This window comes from Hypanus sabinus, chromosome 18, assembly GCF_030144855.1.
Source record: "Hypanus sabinus isolate sHypSab1 chromosome 18, sHypSab1.hap1, whole genome shotgun sequence".
NCBI lineage: Eukaryota > Metazoa > Chordata > Chondrichthyes > Myliobatiformes > Dasyatidae > Hypanus > Hypanus sabinus.
The window spans coordinates 24,338,049-24,358,877 of record NC_082723.1 but is presented as its reverse complement, the minus strand read 5'-3'; the positions used below and the strand labels follow the sequence as shown (position 1 = coordinate 24,358,877).

At 38.4% G+C, this 20,829-nt stretch overlaps 1 protein-coding gene across 8 annotated transcripts in view; it reads left to right on the top strand.

Annotated features, from left to right (window-relative positions):
- LOC132407418 (multivesicular body subunit 12B-like) overlaps nt 1-20,829 on the top strand; it is a 334,665-nt gene that overhangs the window by 142,767 nt on the left and 171,069 nt on the right. The window lies entirely within an intron of this gene.

Genomic DNA, 20,829 nt, shown 5'->3' with positions numbered 1-20,829 from the left:
ACTTGGTGTGAAATAGCAGGGCTTGAGATAGTATTTAGCTCAGTCATAATTGCATGATGGGAATGCAAATGAGATTTATTAGTTTAATGCTTTTACTGTCTCCATGGTTATGAGGTAACAGTGTTGAGATGTGTCACATTGCATCCGTGAATTTGGTAAGAGTGTCAAAACATAGCTTCAATTAGTCCTCTCTAATTATGGCTCTGGAGATCTTGTAACAGTATAGATTCTTATTAAGAAACACTTAATGTGATATTTTGTGGATAAACGAGAAAAAAACTTAACTTGCAAGTTGTTGTTAAAAATCTAAAATTAAGAAGCTGTATATATTAAAAAAAAGCCAAAGTTACAAATGGAATGTAAATCAAAAGCAGAAAATAATGGAAATATAGAACTGATTTATCAGTACTTAGAAAGAGTGGCTTTCTCCTGCAGTTTTGACAGGAAGGCTCTCAAGCCATCATTGTCTGATTAGACTTTCTGTGTATTTCTATTGGCTATTTTCCCCCCAGATTTTTAGCATTTACAAGTCCATGAGAAAAGAGCAGGGAATGGAAGTACTTGTCAACTCTTTCAATAAAACAGCAGATAATGATGGACTGAGCAGATGTATTTTATATGCATTATGTCTTCGGCTTTAATTTAAATTCTTAATGAGAAGTACTTGAATCCAAGATTAACAAAGCTTTTATTCATCTGGAGCATTATGCAGTGAAAGATGTCTACTGTTCCAACTACAAGCTGTGTCCATCTGAAAGCTGCAAGAAATAAAAGATAAATCACCAGAGAGAGTGATTGAATTTTCTATCAGATATACTGTATGCCCATCTTAAAAAGATAAGATAAATGCCATACATACATAAAGCATTTTAAAATGTATTCCATTAACTCCTCCCCCTAGAATGTCAGTGTTTGTGGGGTGGGAGAGTGGTTTGTTGATGATGATGAGGATGTTACATTTTCTTTCTTGTCGGGAATGATCAGTTTTAGCCCTTGTGTGTGCAAGTGTTACTTGAACTTGTCAGCCCTGGCCTGATTATTAACTTAGTAATGCAGCGTGTATGTAGGGATAGATGACTTCATTACCACTGGAGTTAATACTGTCCAAAGGCTGATACCTAATCTTCATATTTCCTTATAACAAATTAGGAAGCCATTGAGTTTGTATCAGCTCTCCAAGCGTGCCCATTCAACTTCCCGTGGTCTGCAATAGAGCCAGTTTACAGTAGGGAATTAAAAGCCAATGTTTCTTTGGGTTGAAACTGTGGAAGTCTGGGGGAAATCTGTAGTCAGAACCAGCACATGCACACCCCACACACTCGGCATTGCACCCAGATTCTGGTGATTTTAGTCTTCGAACAGGGTTAACTGGTTGTCAATAAACCTACCTATCTTCAATTTTTGGGAAACAAGCACTAGGTACTGGGGGCCCTCCGCATCCCTGGAGGGAAATAAACGGTCGATGTTTCAGCCCAAAGTTTTTCATTGGTATTGATGGTGCGTCTATGATGGTCAGACCTTTGCATGATTATGTGCAAGTAGTTCCCGCAGTCCTGGTGCATTTCTTTTTATTCCCATCCATAATTGTTGCTCAGGATTACTAGCATTTGCAGAATCTTGTATGCTGAGTACAATGAGTTGTTGGCTGAGAGGGGTCCATATTTGATGCCTGGGCTTGTCTTCTTTGAATTAGAATTTTTGGAGGTTTTAGTGATTTTCCTGTGTCATTTTAAAGGCTGATGAAGAGCCATCCACAGGATTGTAGTTCTAGTTAAGTTATGGTGAGAAAAGGCAGGGGAACTTCAGTAAAACTGGCAGTTTTACGATTGCCATTATTGTATTTTGTCATGATGTCTTTACTTAGGTAACTTTAACTTTTCTGCTGTAAATGTCAATGGACAGTACTCAACTTTATCTGCTGGTACCTGCAGTGACTTTGTCTGTTGAATGGTGGAAGACACAGCTCTGCCCTGTGAGATGCAAGCAAAGTGGTAGCCTGCAAATCCTTTGCAATCTACAGTCTTCAACCCACATGATCTGCTCCCTCACTCCTCTCGGCCTAAGCTCAGGTAAGGTCCTGGGCCCATCGCTAGCATCGATGGAGTTTGGTGATGATGTAAATCAAGTCAACAATACCAGCATGGGCAATTAGTCCTGGTCAGCACATGGTGTAGGAGTCTAAAATCCCGATTCTGCATTTGACAGATTCCAAACTTTGGCCAGACTCAAGGGTTCCCAGCCTTGCATTTCAGCCACTGGTTGACCTTCGGAGAAAATTAACATCCTTTATTAAAATTATAAGGAATTGCCGAAGTTGGTTTTTGATTTACATAATTGTATTCAAGGTGGTACACTAGACAATCTTGGAACCTGCAGGCAGTATGAAGTTTGTCTTTTATTTATATAGAGTTTCTAAAAGAGCTTAGTTTCCTTATTAGGGATTTAGTTGGCACTTGAGGAATTGAATGGAAGGCATTGACCTGGCTGGGAAATTCAGATGGTTAAATGGTGACTTTGTGGATATTAAATGTCTCTCTCTACCCTCCTTCTGCCATTATGGAAGTGTTAGATCAGAGGCAACAGTTCAAGGATTGTGCGGTTATGGTATGCCTTCAAAGATTTGCAGATTTCTGTAGGTGTGCAATGGAAAGCATTCTATCTGGTTGTGTCTCCGCTCGGTATGGAGGCTCCAATGCTCAAGATCACAAGAGGCTGCAGAGGGATGGAGACACTACTCTGTCTGCCATTTTGGGCCTCTTCAACAATTGGTATCTTAAGGCAGTATCCACCACTAAAGACGTCACCATCTGGGTCATACCATCTTCTCCTTAGTACTACCAGGGAGGATGTACAGGAGCCTGAAGGCACACCCACACAATGATTCAGAAACAGCATCTTTCTCTCCACCATCAAACTTCTGAACAGTGCACGAACATCACCTTGTTAGTCCTTTAGGTGCCACTTATTTATTTTGTAATTTATAGTAATTTGATGTCTTTGCATTGTGCTGCTGCTGCAAATCAACACATTTCACATCATATAAGAGACTGATAATTAACTTGATTCTGGTTCTGAAAATTAGTTCCAGCTGTTAAGTATTAATATTGGCAACACTTCTCTATGTTGAGAACATTAAACAATTGGAATTTTTTTTTCAGGAATTAAAGTTGGTGTTGAAGCAACTATTAACTTCAAATCTGAGATTGTGTGTGTCTTTTAAACTGGATTATGGGGTAAAGCAGGTACTTAGAGCACAATCACGTGTTGGATGGCAGAATAACTCAAAAGAAGTTGTAGTGGTGTGGTAGAATAACAGTTAGTGTAACGCTGTTACATTGTCAGTGAACTTGGTTCAGTTCCGTTGCTGTGCATCAGGAGTTTGCACAATCTCCCTGTGACTGTGTGGGTTTCCTCCCATATTCCCAAAGTTAGTTGGTCATATCAGTGTAATTAGGTCAGAACAGCCTGTTACCATGCTGTATCTCAAACTAAAAATAAACAAAAAGTATATGTCCACCTGTTCCTGTATTAACATGGGCTTATTGTTGCTGACTATAAATTGCAATCCATTAAGGAATAGTAGTTTATCAGAAAGTACTCAATTCTATCTGGCGATTGTATCAAAATTAGAAACTGAAACTCTGGTTAATTTTTTGTCATCTCATTCCCAAACTGCTTCACAGATTCTCAAGCATAAGGTGCACCTCTGTTCCTACCTCCTGACACTGGACAGTACTTTTAGTGATTGGTCAGAGAACCAAGAAGAAGAAAATCTTGTTTAGAAAGAACGTGTCACAAAATTTCAAGCAGTGGGTGGTCATGTAATGTTTGACGTTTGATTTCTATTTCTGACATCCTAATTATATAATCTAGAAGTGTGGAGAGAGCTATGTTCTCCTTCTCTGATTCCAAGCTCCATTTACAAATGACTATGCTCAGAACAGATTAATGCCCTGCTGCCTCAATAGATTAAAGCTTCAAGCTTTCTGAGAAAAAAATGATATCGAAGGGCTCTCCTTTGTCATTGCTGAGGAACTGTGGCCACTGAAGTTGATAGTGCTTTTGCTGTGTTTATCAAATTTTAAGTTGAGTAAAATGTGTTTCTCTCTTCAACAGCTAGTTTGCCATTTAATTTTCAGTAAGCAACAACAGATAAATCTCAAAAATGCTCAAATCCTTTAATGTGGTAATATACACACTCAGTGGCCACTTTATTAGGTACGCTTGTACACCTCGTTAATAGAAATATCTAATCGGGCAACCATGTGGCAACTCGATGCATAAAAGCATGCAGACGTAGTCAAGAGATTCAGTTGTTGTTCAGACCAAACATCAGAACGGGGAAGAAATGTGATCCAAGTGACTTTGGTATGGTTGTTGGTGCCAGACAGGGTGGTTTGAGGATCTCAGAAACTGCTATTCTGGGATTTTCATGCACAAGTCTCTAGAGCTTACAGAAAATGATGTGAAAAAAGGTTTTAAAAAACAGTGAGTGTTTCTAGGTCAGAGGAAACTATTTCAAGCCGATAGGAAGGTGACAGTAGCTAAAGTAACCATGCGTTACAACAGTGTTGTGCAGCAGAGCATCTCTGAATGCACATGTTGAATTTTGAAAGGGGCAGGCTACAGCAGCAGAAGACGATGAACATGCACTCGGTGGCCACTTTATTTGGCTAAGCGATACCTAATAAAGTGGGTACTGGGTGTACGGTAAGGTAGTATAACATGATTATCAGAGGGATAGGAAGGTAAGCAGAGGGGGTGGTGCAAATCAGTAGAATGGTGTGACATAGGGTTGGAAGATGTTGAATCCTTGTGGGTTGAGTTAAGAAACTGCAAGGGTAAAAGTACCCTGATGGCAGTTAAATACAATTCTCCCAACGTAGCTGGGATGTGGACCATAGATTACAACGGGAAATAGAAAAGACGTGTCAAAAGGGCAAAGTTATGATAGATGTGGGAGATTTCAACAAGCAACTCAATTGGGAAAATCAGGTTGGTAATGTATCTCAAGGGAGTGAGTTTGTTGAATGCCTAGGAGATGGCTTTTCAGAGCAGCTTGTTGTTGAGCCTACTAGGGGATGAGCTATTCTGGACTGGGTGTTATATAATGAACCAGAGGCGGTTAGGGAGTTTAAGGTAAAAGAATCCTTAGGAGGCAGTGATCGCAATACGATTGATTTCAACTTGAAATTTGATAGGGAGAAAGCAATGACAGATGTAGCAGTATTTCAGTGGAGTAAAGAAAGTTACAGAGGAATGAGAGAGGAGTAGGCCAAAGTAAATTGGAAGGAGATGCTGGCAGGGATCACAGCAGAGCAGCAATGGCGCGAGCTTCTGGGAAAATGAGGAAGGTGCACGATAGATGTATTCCAAAAACAAAGAAATGCTCAAATGGCAAAATAGTACAACTGTGGCTGAAAAGGGAAGTGAAAGCTAGTGTAAAAGCAAAAAAGAGGAGATACAACAAAACAAATAGCAGGAAGACAGAGGATTGGGAAGCTTTTAAAAACCTACAGAAAGCAACTAAAAGAATCATTAGGAGGGAAAAGCTGAAATATGAAAGCAAGCTAGCAAACAATATCAAAGTGGATAGTAAAAGCTTTTTCAAGTATGTAAAAGAAAATAAAAAAGAAATGAGTGGGATATAGGAGCACCAGAAAATGAGGCCAGAGAAATAATAACAGGGGACAAGGAGATGGCAGATGAACTAAATGAGTATTTTGCATCAGTCTTCACTGTGGAAGACACTGGCAGTGTAGCAGATGTTGAAGGGTGTGAGGGAAGAGAAGTGAGTGTAGTTATTATTACAAGGGAGAAAATGCTCAAAAAGCTGGAAGACCTAAAGGTACCTCATCCGGGCCAGATAAACTGCACCCTAGTTCTGAAAGAGATAGCGGTAGAGATTGTGGAGACATCAGTAACCATCTTTCAAAAAAAAATCATTGGACTCTGGCATGGTGCCAAAGGACTGGAAAACTGCAAATGTCACTCCATTCTAAGAAAGGGGGAAGGCAGCAGAAAGGAAATTATAGACCAGTTAGCCTGACCTCAGCAGTTGGGAAGATGTTGGAGTCCGTTGTTAAAGGATGAGGTTATGGAGTACTTGATGACACAGGACAAGATAGGACAAAGTCAGCGTGGTTTCCTTAAGGGAAAATCCTGCCTGACGATCCTGTTGAAATTCTTTGAGGAGATTACACTTAGGATAGATTAAGGGAATGCTGTGGATGTTGTATAATTGGACTTTCTGAAGGCCTTTGACAAAGTGCCGCACCCAAGGCTGCTTACCAAGTTAAGAGCCCATGGTATTATAGGAAAGTTACTAACATGGTTAGAGCATTGACTGATTGGTAGGAGGCAGTGAGTGGGAATAAATGGATTTTTTTCTGATTGGCTCCCAGTGACTAGGGGTGTTCTACGGGGGTCGGTGTGGGACCACTTTTTATGCTGTATATCAATGACTTAGATGATGGAATAGATGGCTTTGTTGCCAGGTTTGCAGATGACACAAAGGTTGGTGGAGGGGCAGGTAGTGTTGAGGAAACAGGTAGGCTGCAGAAGGACTTGGAGAGATTCCAAGAATGGGCAAGAAAGTGGCAAATAAGATACAATGTTGGAAAATGCATGGTCATGTACTTTGGTCATATAAGTAAATGTGCAGCCTAAACTGGGAGAAGATCCAAAAATCTGGGATGCAAAGGGATTTGGGAGTCCCTGTGCAGAACATACTAAAGGTTAACTTGCAGTGGTGAAGAAGGAATGTTAGCATTCATTTCAAGCGGTCTAGAATACAAGAGCAGGGATATGATGTTGAGGCTTTATAAAGCACTGCTAAGGCCTCACCTTGAGTATTGTGAAATGTTTTGGGCTCCTCATCTAAAGAAAGATTTGCTGGCAATGGTGAGGGTTCAGAGGAAGTTCACAAGGATGATTCCAGGAATGAAAGGGTTATCATACAAGGAACGTTTGATGGCTCTGGGTCTGTACTCACTGGAATTTGGAAGGATAAGGTTGGATCTCATTGAAACCTTTCAAATGTTGACAGGCTTAGAAAGCATAGATGTGGGAAGGACATTTCCTATGGATGGGGAGTCTAGGATAAGAGGGCACAACCATAGGATAGAGGGACATCCATTTAAATCAGATACAGAGAAATTTCTTTTGCTAGAGGGTGGTGACTTTGTGGAATTTGTTACCATAGTCAGCTGTGGTGGCCGGGTCGTTGGGTGTATTTAAAGCAGGGATTGATAGGTTCTTGATTGGACATGGCATCAAAGGTTATGGGGAGAAAGCCGGGGAGTGGGGTTGAGGAGGTGGGGAAGAAGTATCAGCCATGATTGAATGGCAGAGCAGACTTGATGGGGCAAATGGCTTAATTTTGTTTCTATGTCTTACGGTCTTATGATTAAGACATTGTGGATTTCACTGTTTTATATACTGTAAGATTTTTGATATTGTTTAGTCTTGTGAAAGGTGAGAAGATTTCCTTTTGGTCACATTTCCAGTTTCTGAAGCCCTTAAATGCTGCTGTATGTGTGTGGATCTTGAATGGTGCAAAGGGAATACGGGCATTGAGATGCATATCAATGGACCCTGTGTTGGTGGTGAGGAATATAATGCAGTATTTATCATTGGCTGTTACAGCCCCGTGGGATTTCTTTTATGTCTTGATACATTCTTGACTTTAACCAATTTTGGCAGCCAACAGGATGATTTTTTTTGTAATATGAACTACATTTATGTGGCATGGTTCAGTTCAGAGTTCTAAGGGCTGTTGCCTGTTCAAGTATTATCCCTACTCATAATTTCAAAACACTTAAAAGTTCTTTTGCTGACATGTGACAAATCAAGAAGATCAGCATTATCAGTAAAATTACAAGTGTTTAGGCGTTCTTGTATCAGTCTTTATCTTTGAGATATAAATTTTATTTTTAAATAGCAAGCAAATCTTGTGATGGATCGATGACTTTACCACCTACACTTATGCCAGTTGGATCCCTGCCTCTCATATTCATCTGTAAAATGGAATAACTGATGTGTTTGGTAAAATAAATTGCAATCATTGTACTATAATAATCCTTTAGAATTGTATTTGGTATAAAATGTGAGCTTTTTTGATTTAGATCATTCATTTGAACCTTTTTTAAGTTTGCTTGGCATCTTTTATTCAAGGCATGGATTTCCATTTTTCATGAATTGCGGATTTCATCTTTTTAATTTTTCACGAATGCATGATGGGGTTGCGAGTACAGTTGATTCACAAAGCACTTTATGTTTGCCAGGATCACTGATTTTTAGATTAGCCTGGCCCTGCGACTGAGTCTCTGAGTGATGCTTTGTGTTCTAGTTCGCTTTAACACTGCTTCAGTGGACTTACGGATCAAAGTGCAATGCGGGGATTAATTTGAAATACTGAGCCAGCCATTAAGGGGAATTACATCCTGGTGAATATCTGTCATAACTTCATGCTGCAGTTTATGGAATTGTTACAAGTTGGTAGAGAAGGTTCAGTGAGTCTGAAGATACAGTTAACACGGAGATCAACAGTAATTCTAATTTTATGCAGCTTTAACATCTTGTGTATGAAAGGAGCAGTTTGCCTTGAGACATGGAACTAGGCATTTTTATTCTGTAACTGAGGTAGTTCCTAAATATTGCACATCATACCTCACAAAAATACAGGCATAAAGTGGGGGTTATCGTTTCTTAGCTAGTGAGCTTCGAATTTATTATCAACTTGAGTGAAGATGAGGTATAGTGTTCCTTCTAATTGGTTCCTTATGCATGCAGTGTTCTACTTTGAAGCTGCTATAATCAGAAATATCTTGTAACTCTATCTGCACATTGTTCGTAGTTAGAGAGCAAATCATTTTATTTTCCCTTCAGCCTATTATGTAATATGCTAATTAAGCCCTCATAGGAGTAGTAGTTGAGGGGTTAAAACCTATAATTATTCAAATCTTTCAGGCTTTCCTACCAGTTTGCGATAATTTGATGAGGAAGTTCACTGTAATTAAATATTCAAATTATGAATAAGTGTCAATATGGCTTCCTATAGCCTGGGAATGATGATTAATTGTGTTCGAAACTCTAGTGGCTGCTCTAATCTGGGGCAAACGGTTACAGTTGATTATTTCTGTGCAATGCTTGCCATGTTTTTAGTTTTAGAATTTAGAGTGGTAATTGATTTGCCATATGTTGCACAAGTGCAGGTATTTAGAAGATGTGTATTTGCAGAACTCTGGGAATTTTTAATTATAATGTTCATTCTTCTTCTGGCAGGCAATTTTTAATTTTTTTTAACATCATGCTTTAAAATCCTCACTTGGCACATAAAGCCTGTGGTATTTGAATTACTGTTACATGCCTCTGTTACAGATTACTTCAAGTGTGCATATGTATTAAATGTAAGGCTGCAGTCATAATAGCACATTTGTATCTGGTTCTGGAGACCTGTTTAGGCAAGGTAACATTATAACTCAAGGCTTGAGGTCCTGATGTTTTCTTTTGACTGATCTAGTCAGAGATGCCTCCAGGAGGATATCATGTACTAGTTAGTCTCCAGGCCAATTGAAGGATAAGTGTAGCGTGAAGCTGAGAATAAGGAGCTCATGTACCTCTTCGGACATTTTTGATGACGTCAGTGAGATTGATACTGAGGATTTATTTTATGACTTGGTATGGAAACGCCAATGCCTAAGAGCAGAAAAGCCTACAAAAAGTGATGGACACAGCCCAGTCCATCACAGGAAAAGCCCTCCTGACCATTGAGCATATCTACAAAGAGTGCTGCCACAAGAAAGCAGCATCTATCATTAAGGACCACACCACCCAGACCATGCTCTCTTTGCACTGTTGCCATTGGGAAGGAGATACAGGAGCCATAGATCCCACACCATCAGGATCAGGAACAACCATCAGACTCCTGAATCAGTGCGCTTAATTTCACTCACTGCAACTCTGAACTGTTTCCACAACCTATAGACTCCCTTTAAGGACTCTACAACTAGTGTTGTCAGTATTATTTATTTACTTATTTATGTGTATTATTATTTGTTTCTTATTTATGTTTGCTCAGTTTGTCGTCTTTTGTACTTTTGTTGTTCGTTAGTCTTTGTGTGTAGTTTTTCATTCATTCTATTGTATTTCTTTATTCTATTATGAGTGCTTGCAAGTAAAAGAATCTCAGGGTTTTATATGGTGACATATATAGTGGTGCTGGAAAGTTTGTGGATTCTGTAAAATTTTCTCTACTTCTGCATAAATGTAACCTAAAATGTGATCAGATCTTCATGAAAGTTCTAAAGCTAGATAAAGAGAACCCAATTAAATAAATAGCACAAGAACATTATACTTTTACATTTATTTATTGAGAAAAATGATCTAATATTACATGTATTTGTTGGAAAAAGTACGTGAACCTTTGCTTTCAGTAACTGGTGTAAGCCCCTTGTACAGGAATAACTTAAAATAAACATTTCAGGTGACTCTTGATCAGTCTTGCACATCGGCTTGGGAGAATTTTAGGCCATTGCTCCTTACAAAACTGTTTCACCTCTGGACTGTTGGTGGGCTTCCTCACATGAACTGCTTGCTTCCGGTCCTTCCACAACATTTCTATAGGATTAAAGTCAGGACTTTGACTCTGGCATTCGAAAACACAAATTTTCTTCTTTTCAAAACAATCTGTTATTGATATACTCTTGTCTTTTGCATTATCCAACTTTTGTTCAGCTTCAGGTGACGGACTGCTTCCTTGACATTCTCCTGTAAAATGTCTTCATACAATTTTGAATTCATTGTTTCCTCAGCAATTGCAAATATGTCCAGGCCCTGAGGCATCAAAGCAGCCCCAAACCATGAAGCTCCTTCCACCGTGCTTCACAGTCGGGATGAGGTTTTGGTGTTGGTGTGCAGTGCCCTTTTTCCTCCAAACATAGCAATGTGGATTTCTACCAATAAAGTTCAACTTTTGCCTCATTTGTCCACAAAACATTGTCCCAGAAACACTGGAAAGCATCTGGGTAGTCTTTTGCAAATTTGAGACGTGCAGCCAAGATTTTTTGGAGAGCAGTTGTTTCCTGTGTGGTGTCCTTTCATGAACACCATTCCTGGTCAGTGTTTTTCTTATAGTGGACAGGATGAACAGAGACTATAGCAAGTTCTAGAGATTTCTGCAAGTCTTGCTGTTACCCTTGGGTTCTTTTTCACTTCCTTCAGCTTTTGGTGTGATCTTTGCAGGATGCCCACTACTTGGGAGAGCAGCAACAGTACTGAGTTTTCTCCATTTGTAGACGATTTTTCTTACTGTGGACTGATGAACACTCAGGTCTTCAGAAATGCTTTTGTAGCCTTTTCCAGGTTAATGCATCTCCTCAATTCTTCTAAGGTCCTCTGAAAGTTGTTTTGATTGAGGCATGGCACACATAAACAGATCTTTCTTCAGAAGAACATGTTCTGAGAGTAACCTGACGGTGCCTCTTTTTTTTTAAGAGGGCAGGGCACCTCTAGAACCCACACCTCCAATCTCAGCTCATTGATTGGAACACGACTCCAGTTAGTTTTTATGGAAGGCATTACCCCGGAGATTCATATCCTTTTTCCAACAAATACATGTAGTATTGGATCATTTTTCTCAATAAATAAATAAATGAATAAGTATAATGTTTTGTGTATTTATTTAATTGGGTTCTCTTTATCTAGTTTCAGGACTTACATGAAGATCTGATCACATTTTAGGTCTTATTTATGGAGAAATAGAGAAAATTCTACAGGGTTCACAAATTTTTAACACTACTGTACCTACCTTGAAAATAAATTTACTTTGAATTTTGATTAAGTGAATCTGACTCACAGGTTTTTTTAATATTAGAAGATGTTCATAAGAGGAAGCAGGATGTCATATTTTCTGATCTGTAGCTTCTTGTCTGATAGCGGGTTGACAAATCTCAAATCATGTCTCAGGTTAAGGAGTCCATACACAAATTGCTGGAGGAACTCAGCCAGGCAAGCACCATCTATGGAGGGTAATAAACAATCAACGCTTCAGGCCAAGGCTCTTCATCAGAATGAGTTCTTCATTTACTGTTTATTCCATCCATAGATGCTGCCTGACTTGTTTTGCTCCTCCAGCAATTTGTGTGAGTGCATGCGTTACTCTAGATTTCCAGCAACTGCAGAACCTCTTTTGACCAGGTTAATGGGTCAGTGGTTTAGCAAAATGATGGGGAAACATTATTTCTTAGGTGTCTCAGTCATTATTCCTCTGATCTTGAGCTGATAAATCTCTTGGTGTTGGTGGTTATGGATGCAGTGCAGGCTATGACATTGATAGGTGGAACACGCTCAAATGGCTGAATTATCAACTACTCCTTTTTCAATTTAAAACCTTAATAGGAACCTGGTATATCTGCAAATGGAAAAAAATCTTGGCCCTTCATTCACTCAAAATTTACTTTGAATTTTGATCAAGTGAACCTGACTCACAGGTTTCTTTAAAGAATGTGGATTGTATTTGAAGCTGTAGTGCAGGAGTTCCCAACCTGGGGTCCCTGGATCCCCTCTGTTAATGGTAGGGTCATGGCATTAAAAAAAGTTGGGAACTCTAGTCCCAGTGGATTCTTGGGTAACTCTTTTAATTTGTGCAAGGGTTGTGGGTTTTGGTAAATGAGTAAATGCATTTTATAACTTGACTAACCAAAATATCTGCAAATGAGTGGCCAAGTAAGATGTATTATGAAGAATGGTCATTGATGCATGGTCTTCAGACAGTACTAGAGATAGACTGGGAGACTTATTCTGAATCGAGTGCAAAGGCTTTATTGCACTACAGGGAGTAAGAAACACTGGTAATTTCCCTAGAATTATAACTTTTAATGCCTATGTCTGAAGTAATTATTGGTATAGGCATGAAGTTTTTTTTTAAAAACTGGCTACTGGCAAGGGAGGAAAAACCTCTTTGTGAAATGGCTTCATCATGTGTGTTTGTTAAATACTTCCTGTGTACTTCACCATTAAGTAGATTGCCAGGCCTACTTGAATGAAGTTATGAAATAATTAACTTTAGATTGATCTTTCTATAAGAACTTTTAATTCCATTAGGTTTGTCTTATTACCTTGCAATTCCCTGCTGATCTGCGAACATATCTGTCACTGACATGAATGTACCACAAATTACTGCAAGTTAATATTTTAGGGCAATAAGATTTCCTACAATAACCCAGCATTGTTGACTTTACAGGACTTTTGTTTCTCGTAGATTTAAATAACTTTCTATTGAATACATAATTATGTAAAATAGCACAATTTTTCCTTTACTATATCAGTTTGTTGTGACTGTTAGTGGAGCACTAGCAATGTCAGTGCAATGAAATTTTGGTAGCGAAACAAAAGGAAATGTTTTCCTGTGGAAAACATTCACTGGAGGCCAGTGTGCTATTAAATTCCACACAAATACAACAGTAACCGGAGATGGATATTATAATTACAGTAACGATTCATGTTATTTATAACTACTATATGATAATATTATCAGGGAAAGTGAAACTAATCATAATGGCATATCTAGGATTATTATGAGTTGCAAACTCAGCCAGCTCCATCATAGACACTGGCCTTTCCTGCCTAGAGGACATCATCAAAAGACGATGCCTCAAAACGACAGCATCCAAAATTAAGGACAACCATCATCCAGGACATGTTCTCTTCTTATTACTACCAACAGAGAGGAGGACAGGAGCCTGAAGATACACACACAATGCTTTAGGAACAGTTTCTTCCCCGACAATATCAGATTTCTAAACGAACAATGAACCAAGCCATGAACACTATCTCACAATGTTTGCTGTTTTTCCACTATATATTTAACTTCATGTATATATGTGTGTATGTAATCTTATTGTAATTTATAGTTTCTTTTTACATTGCGCTGTACTCCTGCCATGAAACAACAAATTTCATGACATATATCAGTGATATTAAATCTGATTCTCATATTCAGAATGGATCACAGTAAAATGATGGCTTGTACTTTCTCGTGATCAGCCCATGAATCCTGTCAGATGGGGTGTGCCCAGACACAGTGGTCATTCTGGGTCCAATTAGGAGTGCTTTTGTATGCCTTTTTTATGATCACAAGTCACTACTGGATACTGAGAACATCAAGTACTGAAGGACTATCCCTACAGTGATTTACTAGACAGCACTGGAGCTGAACTTATTGTGTACCGTCATTGTGTTGTCGCCTAGACTTGTATACAATTGGATAGTGTGGAGTACAAGTGATAGTCTTGGAAGTTTTTATTGTGATCGTGAGACTCTGTTGGACATTGAAAACGTAGAATATTACAAGTCCAGTTGACTGGTTAATGATGAGATTGACCGTGGGAGAGCTACGTTGCCATGGCTCTATTGAGGACTAGTTCTAGGTTGCTGGAGAGCTGATCAAGGGAGGAGATGCTGTGGTGGTGTGGGAGAGCCTCTGTGGGGCATGCTTGATTCCTTACTGGCTGGGGACTGGCCTTCAGTATACTCCTTTGTTCGCTTGATGCTGCCCTCCAGTGTTTTTTCGGTGGAAGACCAGGTTGCACCCGGACAGCTTGCTGTCAATCTACCCATGCCACTCAGGGACTTTTTTCTCTTCATGACTATGTTTTTTTCTGCAATTGTAACTATCTGTGCTATGTACTGTTGGTAATGTGTTTTGCACTTTGGCCCCAGAAGAACTTTATTCCGTTTGGCTATATTCATGTACGGTTGAATGATAATTAAACTTCAATTTTGTATTTGTCCTGGAAACAGCTTGGGCTTGAAGCCAGAAGCTCGTGTGCGATTTGAACTGAGGAATTGCACCATTGTTCTTTGGATGAAACAGACCATTTGATTTTGTCAGATACAACCTAAAATGCATATGGTGTCGCCCTCCACTCCAAATAATGAAAACCACCAAAACATTCTTGTAGTAATCAGTGTAATAATGGGATATAATATTATTCTGCAGACACACTTATTTCAAGGGCAGGTATTGACAGATAATATGAAATTTTGTTACTATATTTGTTTGAAACATGGAAAATACAGAGGACAGTAATTGTAGAATTTGTTTTTTCAGATATGAATTTTAGAAGAGCATTTTAAGCTATTAAGGGGGAGCTTTTGATTGTTGTTGGCCTGTCACTGGTTGTACTGGTTTAGTTTGAGAGTTGATGAATTATCACACAGAAACTGTAGATATAATTTGTTTTTGTCAACATCTCAAGAGCACCAATGTTGCTTTATTCTTGGATTTTTAGGCAATTCCACTTCAACTGAAATAGTTCTAATTATATAATGTGACACCTCTACATTGCTACCTGTACATTTTGATTTGTACAAAAATTCTCTGGTAAGCAGTCTACAAAACAAGTGGCTTCTGTAAAGGAGGCCCCTCTAAGAATATGAAAAGGCACTAAATGTTTTTGAATTTAAAAAATAGGTATTATTAAAATATGATTTGTCTTTTTAGTATATGAATAAAAACAGTTACTTTCCTTAAGCAGTAAGGCTGACCAACAACTCCACCCACAAACTCTGCCACTATTTTATTATTTCCTGTCAAGCACATTATTTACAGCTTAGCAACACTTTATGGACATAGTCAATCTATATATATATATATATATATATATAAGCTATCTTACATATTTATATTTATTGTGTTTTTTATTATTATTGTGTTCTTCATCTTTTGTGGATTTTCAAGTACTGTATTGGATCTAGAGTAGCAATATTTCATTCTTCTTTACACTTGTGTACTGGAAATGACATCAAACAATCTTGAATCTTGAAATGTAGCAATCAATTTGCACACCCAAGATCCAAAAAAAAACCATAATGAGGGAAATGACAAAATAATCTGGTTTATGATTACTCATTGAGGATTAAAATTGCACAGAACACCAATAATCCTCCTCCACACTTTGACTAGTGACAGAGACTCTTGTATATCAGCCTGATCAAGTAATCAGAATTTAGACTTGATGTTTGAAACAGAAAAAAAACAGTATGTCCAACTGTAGCTGTTTCTCAAAATCACACTGAAGTAACAGCTGAGATATGTCTAAGCAGTTGGACTTGAAACCGTGACCCACGTGGGAACACGTATATGAAATGGACAGGATTTGTCACATGTACGTGTGTCATTTACTTTAAAAAAAAATTAGTGAGGTCTGTGCTTGGGGCAGCCTCCAAGTGTCGCCATGCTCCCATGCCAACATAGCATGCTTGAAACTTAAACAACCTGACCTATACGTCTTTGGAATGTGAGAAGAAACTGGAGTACCTAGAGGAAGCTCACACGACTACAGGGAGAACATACAAACTATTTGCAGATCGTGGCAGGAATTGAACACCAATCTTACAGCTGTTAAATGTCAGAAAACCTATTAAATGATGTTTAAAATAAGCATTTATAAATACATTCCTGAAAATCTATGGACAAATTGCATGCCTATGTCAAACCCGTAAATCTTCAGGTCAGAAATTTCAGAGCCTTGTTGGCACTGCACCGTAATTTCTGGCCATTTCTGTCGAATGTGTATTCTATCTGCTTAAATAACTATTAGATTATGCTCTTATATATGACTTGAACTTGTTGAGGATTGATCTGCAAACTAGTGTTTACTTCCCCATCACCTCCCCAACATTGATTTTGTTTTTAAATAAAGGAAAAATTTACTCAGCAAGTTTAGGATATGGTTAATACTGAAATCTAGAGTTGTGTGGGGAATCCTGGTATGAACCCACATGTTGTTAGTTTATGCTTCGGTGGACTTGAATGTTCACCAAATATTTCACCATACCATCTGTCCATGTTTTCAACTTAAGTGACCTGCTTTTCCTACACTGTACTTTTTTCCAGAATTCAGTAACAACAAAAAACAATTACTTTGTATTTAACTGCTTACAGCATACATTCAGTGGCCACTTTATTAGGTACACACGTACACCTGCTAGATAATGCAAATATCTAATTAGTGGCAGCAATCAAACTCTGCTGGTGTTATAAAGCAATTGCACCGTCTGTGACGCTACCATGCCACCCGCAACTTCAATGATAAAAATGAGAGGACCTCTCATTTGTGCAATATTTAATAATTTAGTATGGAGAAAGCTTTTATTTCAGGAAATGTTATGGGTTGTATTTTGCCACGCAGTGTCATTGGTTCATTGTTTCCAAGAAATGGACATGCGTAAAGTCATCACATTTGTCAACCTGTGTCAAAGATGACTTCTGGTTTCAAAGCAATTTACTATTTAAAAAGTGGAACAAGCCTTTCACAAAGATATTAATGGATAGGGAATGTTCATTAGAGCTAGCAAATCCTCTTGTGAGATTGATGGCCAGCTGTTTAAAATTCACAACCAACCTGTGCTTGGTCTTAGACTATGTAAGTATAAATTAATGGGATAAGAGGAAACTATGACATATCTGAGGAAATATAATAAGATGCACGTCATTGGGGAGAGCAAAGGAATTTTTCACAAGAAATAGCTGCTGATGTGCAAAATCCTTTAGTTTTTAATATTAGTGACCCTTTTTGTGAATTATACTTCAGCAAAAATGTAGATTCCTGGTAAAAATTGGCATGGGCTTGTGTAATTTTAAAGAATTTGGGTAGGAAGTTGCAACTAACAGCCGCTTTAAAAAAATTAAGGCAGTTTTAGCAAATCATGAAGATTTTGAAACATTTCTCATTGATTTATCAGTCTCAATTTCTGAAGAACAAAGATCTGGGTTTTACAGATTTCCAGCAGTTCTGTTGCAGACTGACAAAGAAATTCTGCCTTTTAAAGTTACTTTAATACTTGCATCTCCGCACAACCTGCAAATTTAGCTGTGGCTGCTGCTTTAAATGTGACTGTGATCCTTGCAGTTGTCTTTAACTCCTGGATTTAACACAGTCTGTAAGGTGTTTTCTCCTGATGTGATGTGGAATTGGCTCTAAAATTGACAGCATGGAACCCTTCATTATCCTTTGACTGGAAAGTTTTTAATTTCCTGGGGTTTATTTGATATTTTGATATGTAATGCAGCATCACTTTGGTTTGTAGCCTGATGTCACCCCCCAGTCAAAAATCAAATTAGTATTTCTGTTTGAAATCTAAATAGTAATCTTCTGTTTAAAACTGCTTTGGCTGTTTACTTATTGCACCCAGTCAGAACCAAGTATATTATCACTGAAATGTTGTGAAATTTGTTGTTTTGTGGCAGCTGTACAGGGTAAGACATTAAAAAAGATGCTGTAAGTTATAATAAAAAAATGAATAGTGCAAAAGAGGAATTGTGTGGTGATGTTCATGAGTTCATAGAGCAGAATCAGTGTCAGCTTTGTTATTACTGACTGAAATTTGTTGTTTTGCAGTAGGGGTATACAGTGCAATACAAAAAAAATCATAGGTTACAAGAAGAAATATAGTATAATAAGTAAATAGTGTGAAAATAGAGAAAAATAATGAGTTTGTGTTTATGAACTGTTCAGAATTCTGATGGCAGGGGGTAAGAAGCTGTTCCTAAAATGTTACGTGCATGTCTTCAGGCTCCTGCATCTTCCCCCTGAGAGTAGCAATGTGAAGAAGGCATGTCCCAGATGGTGAGGGTCTTTAATGGTGGAGGCTGCCTTTTTTGAAGGCACCTCCTTTTGAGGATGTCCTTGATGATGGGTAGAGTTGTTCCTGTGATGGAGCGGATTGAGCCTACAACCCTCTGCAGCCTCTTTTGATGTTGTGCTTTGGAGCGTACGTACCAGGCGGTGATGCAACCAGTCAGAATTCCTTTCATGGTACATCAGTAGAAATTTGCTAGAGTCTTTCTTGAAATACCAAATCTCCTCTTCTGTATCATTTCTCTCAGGCTTGCGCTGAAGCACTGCTTTTTGCAAGCCTTGAGAAATACCCTGATCTGTGAAATCAAATCATTATTTTTCATGGATGGGGAATTGTGATAACTAATTTGGACATAGCATAATTTCACAAACAGCAAGAAAACAAGGAAGCAAATAAGTTTTTTTTTAGTGATGGAGATGGATAGTATTGGCCAGAACCCTGTGATAAGTCTTCTGCATACAATTACATATACATTGGATTCTGGTTAATCGGGACACATTGGGACCAGTACATTTTGGCCCAATTCAGCGGTGGTCCTAATAGGCTGAAGTTTCATGGAAATAGAAAGATATATTTTTTTAAAAATCAAGCTACTATTTAACTGTGTAACAAAATATGTATTTCAATGAAATGCAGAACAGATTAGGGCACTACCAATGCTACTACAGTGCCATAAAACTGTATTAGTTCCTTATAGTTATCAATGGAAGAATTCCTCCAATGTATGTTGCCGTGTTTTTTGACTGTGAATGAACAAAATCAGCTCAGCCACCTAGTGCAGATAATGAACTGCCTTCATACAATGCTTTCAACAGTTGCGTCCTCAAATCTTCATTTTCATTGTAATATTCAAGATAATTGCCAATACCTTCAAATTCAAAAACTTGTTGAAGTAGTGAAATCATTTCATTTTTACTCCTGGCTGTTTCAGGCAACTCCAAGCCCGAATGCTTGAAACTACAATGAGTAAAACAGCTCCAAATTGTCTCGCTGCTTATCCTCGCCAACTATCAACGACAGAAATTGTTGCTTTTTAAACAGAAACACTCAAAACTGATGCTATTTAAAAACAGTTTTCTGTAAACATGGTGTAATGTCTAATAACCACTCAAGTACTCACAACTGATGCTTGTTAGAAACTCAAACACCAGGAAATCTGCAGATGCTGGAAATTCAAGCAACACACACAAAATGCTGGTGGAACGCAGCAGGCCAGGCAGCATCTATAGGAAGAAGTACAGTCGACGTTTCGGGCCGAGTCCCTTCGTCAGGAGTAGTACTTCTTCCTATAGATGCTGCCTGGCCTGCTGCATTCCACCAGCATTTTGTGTGTGTTGCTAGTTAGAAACCGTTTGGCAGTTCAGCAACAGTTTCCTGTCTCAATTAAATGATGTAATGTTCCAAATAAATGAAAGGAATCCTGGCTATTTTCTAGATTAGCTTTTGTTTTTTAAGAATTGTCCCAAATAAGTGGCTGCCCCAATTAACCTATGGCCCAATTAACAGGAATTAATGTATTTGGGAGTGCTGATGGCATTTGAGTTTAAAAGCTCATCTCAAGGACAGCTCCATAATTTCACTGTGCTTAAACAGTCAGTCTGGGTCATGTGCTCAGTTCTCTGGAATGTGGGTTGTACCTGTAACCTACTGACTGAAAAGCAGAAGTAACACAAATTAATTCATTTGTCATGTTTATCAACAGATTTCTATTAAATTATTTTTGTCAATAATTATTTTAATATAAAAAAATGAGTAGCAAATCCTGATGTGCTAGTTCTCATGAAGAGTCTTGGCCTGAAATGTGGACTGCTTTTCCCTCCATAGATGTTACCTGACCTTCAAATTCTTCATAGTTCCTAACTTGTTGAACTAGCAAAATCATTTCATTTTTACTTTTGTGACCATTAGGCGCTCCACTCTGCTTTGAGCGGACTGTTTTTAAATAGCATCTGTTGCGTGTGTTTGTATTCAGAAAGCAGTGATTTTTGTCACTGAGAGTTGGCGAGAAGTAAGCATTAAGACAATTTGGAATTGCTTTGTTGACTGCAATTTCAAGCATCCAGGCTTGGAGATGCCAAAAACAGCTAGGAGCGAAAATGAAGCGATTTCACTACTTCAACAAGTTAGGGACTACAAAGAATTTGAAGGTCAGGCAGCATCTATGGAGGGAACAAACAGTCCACA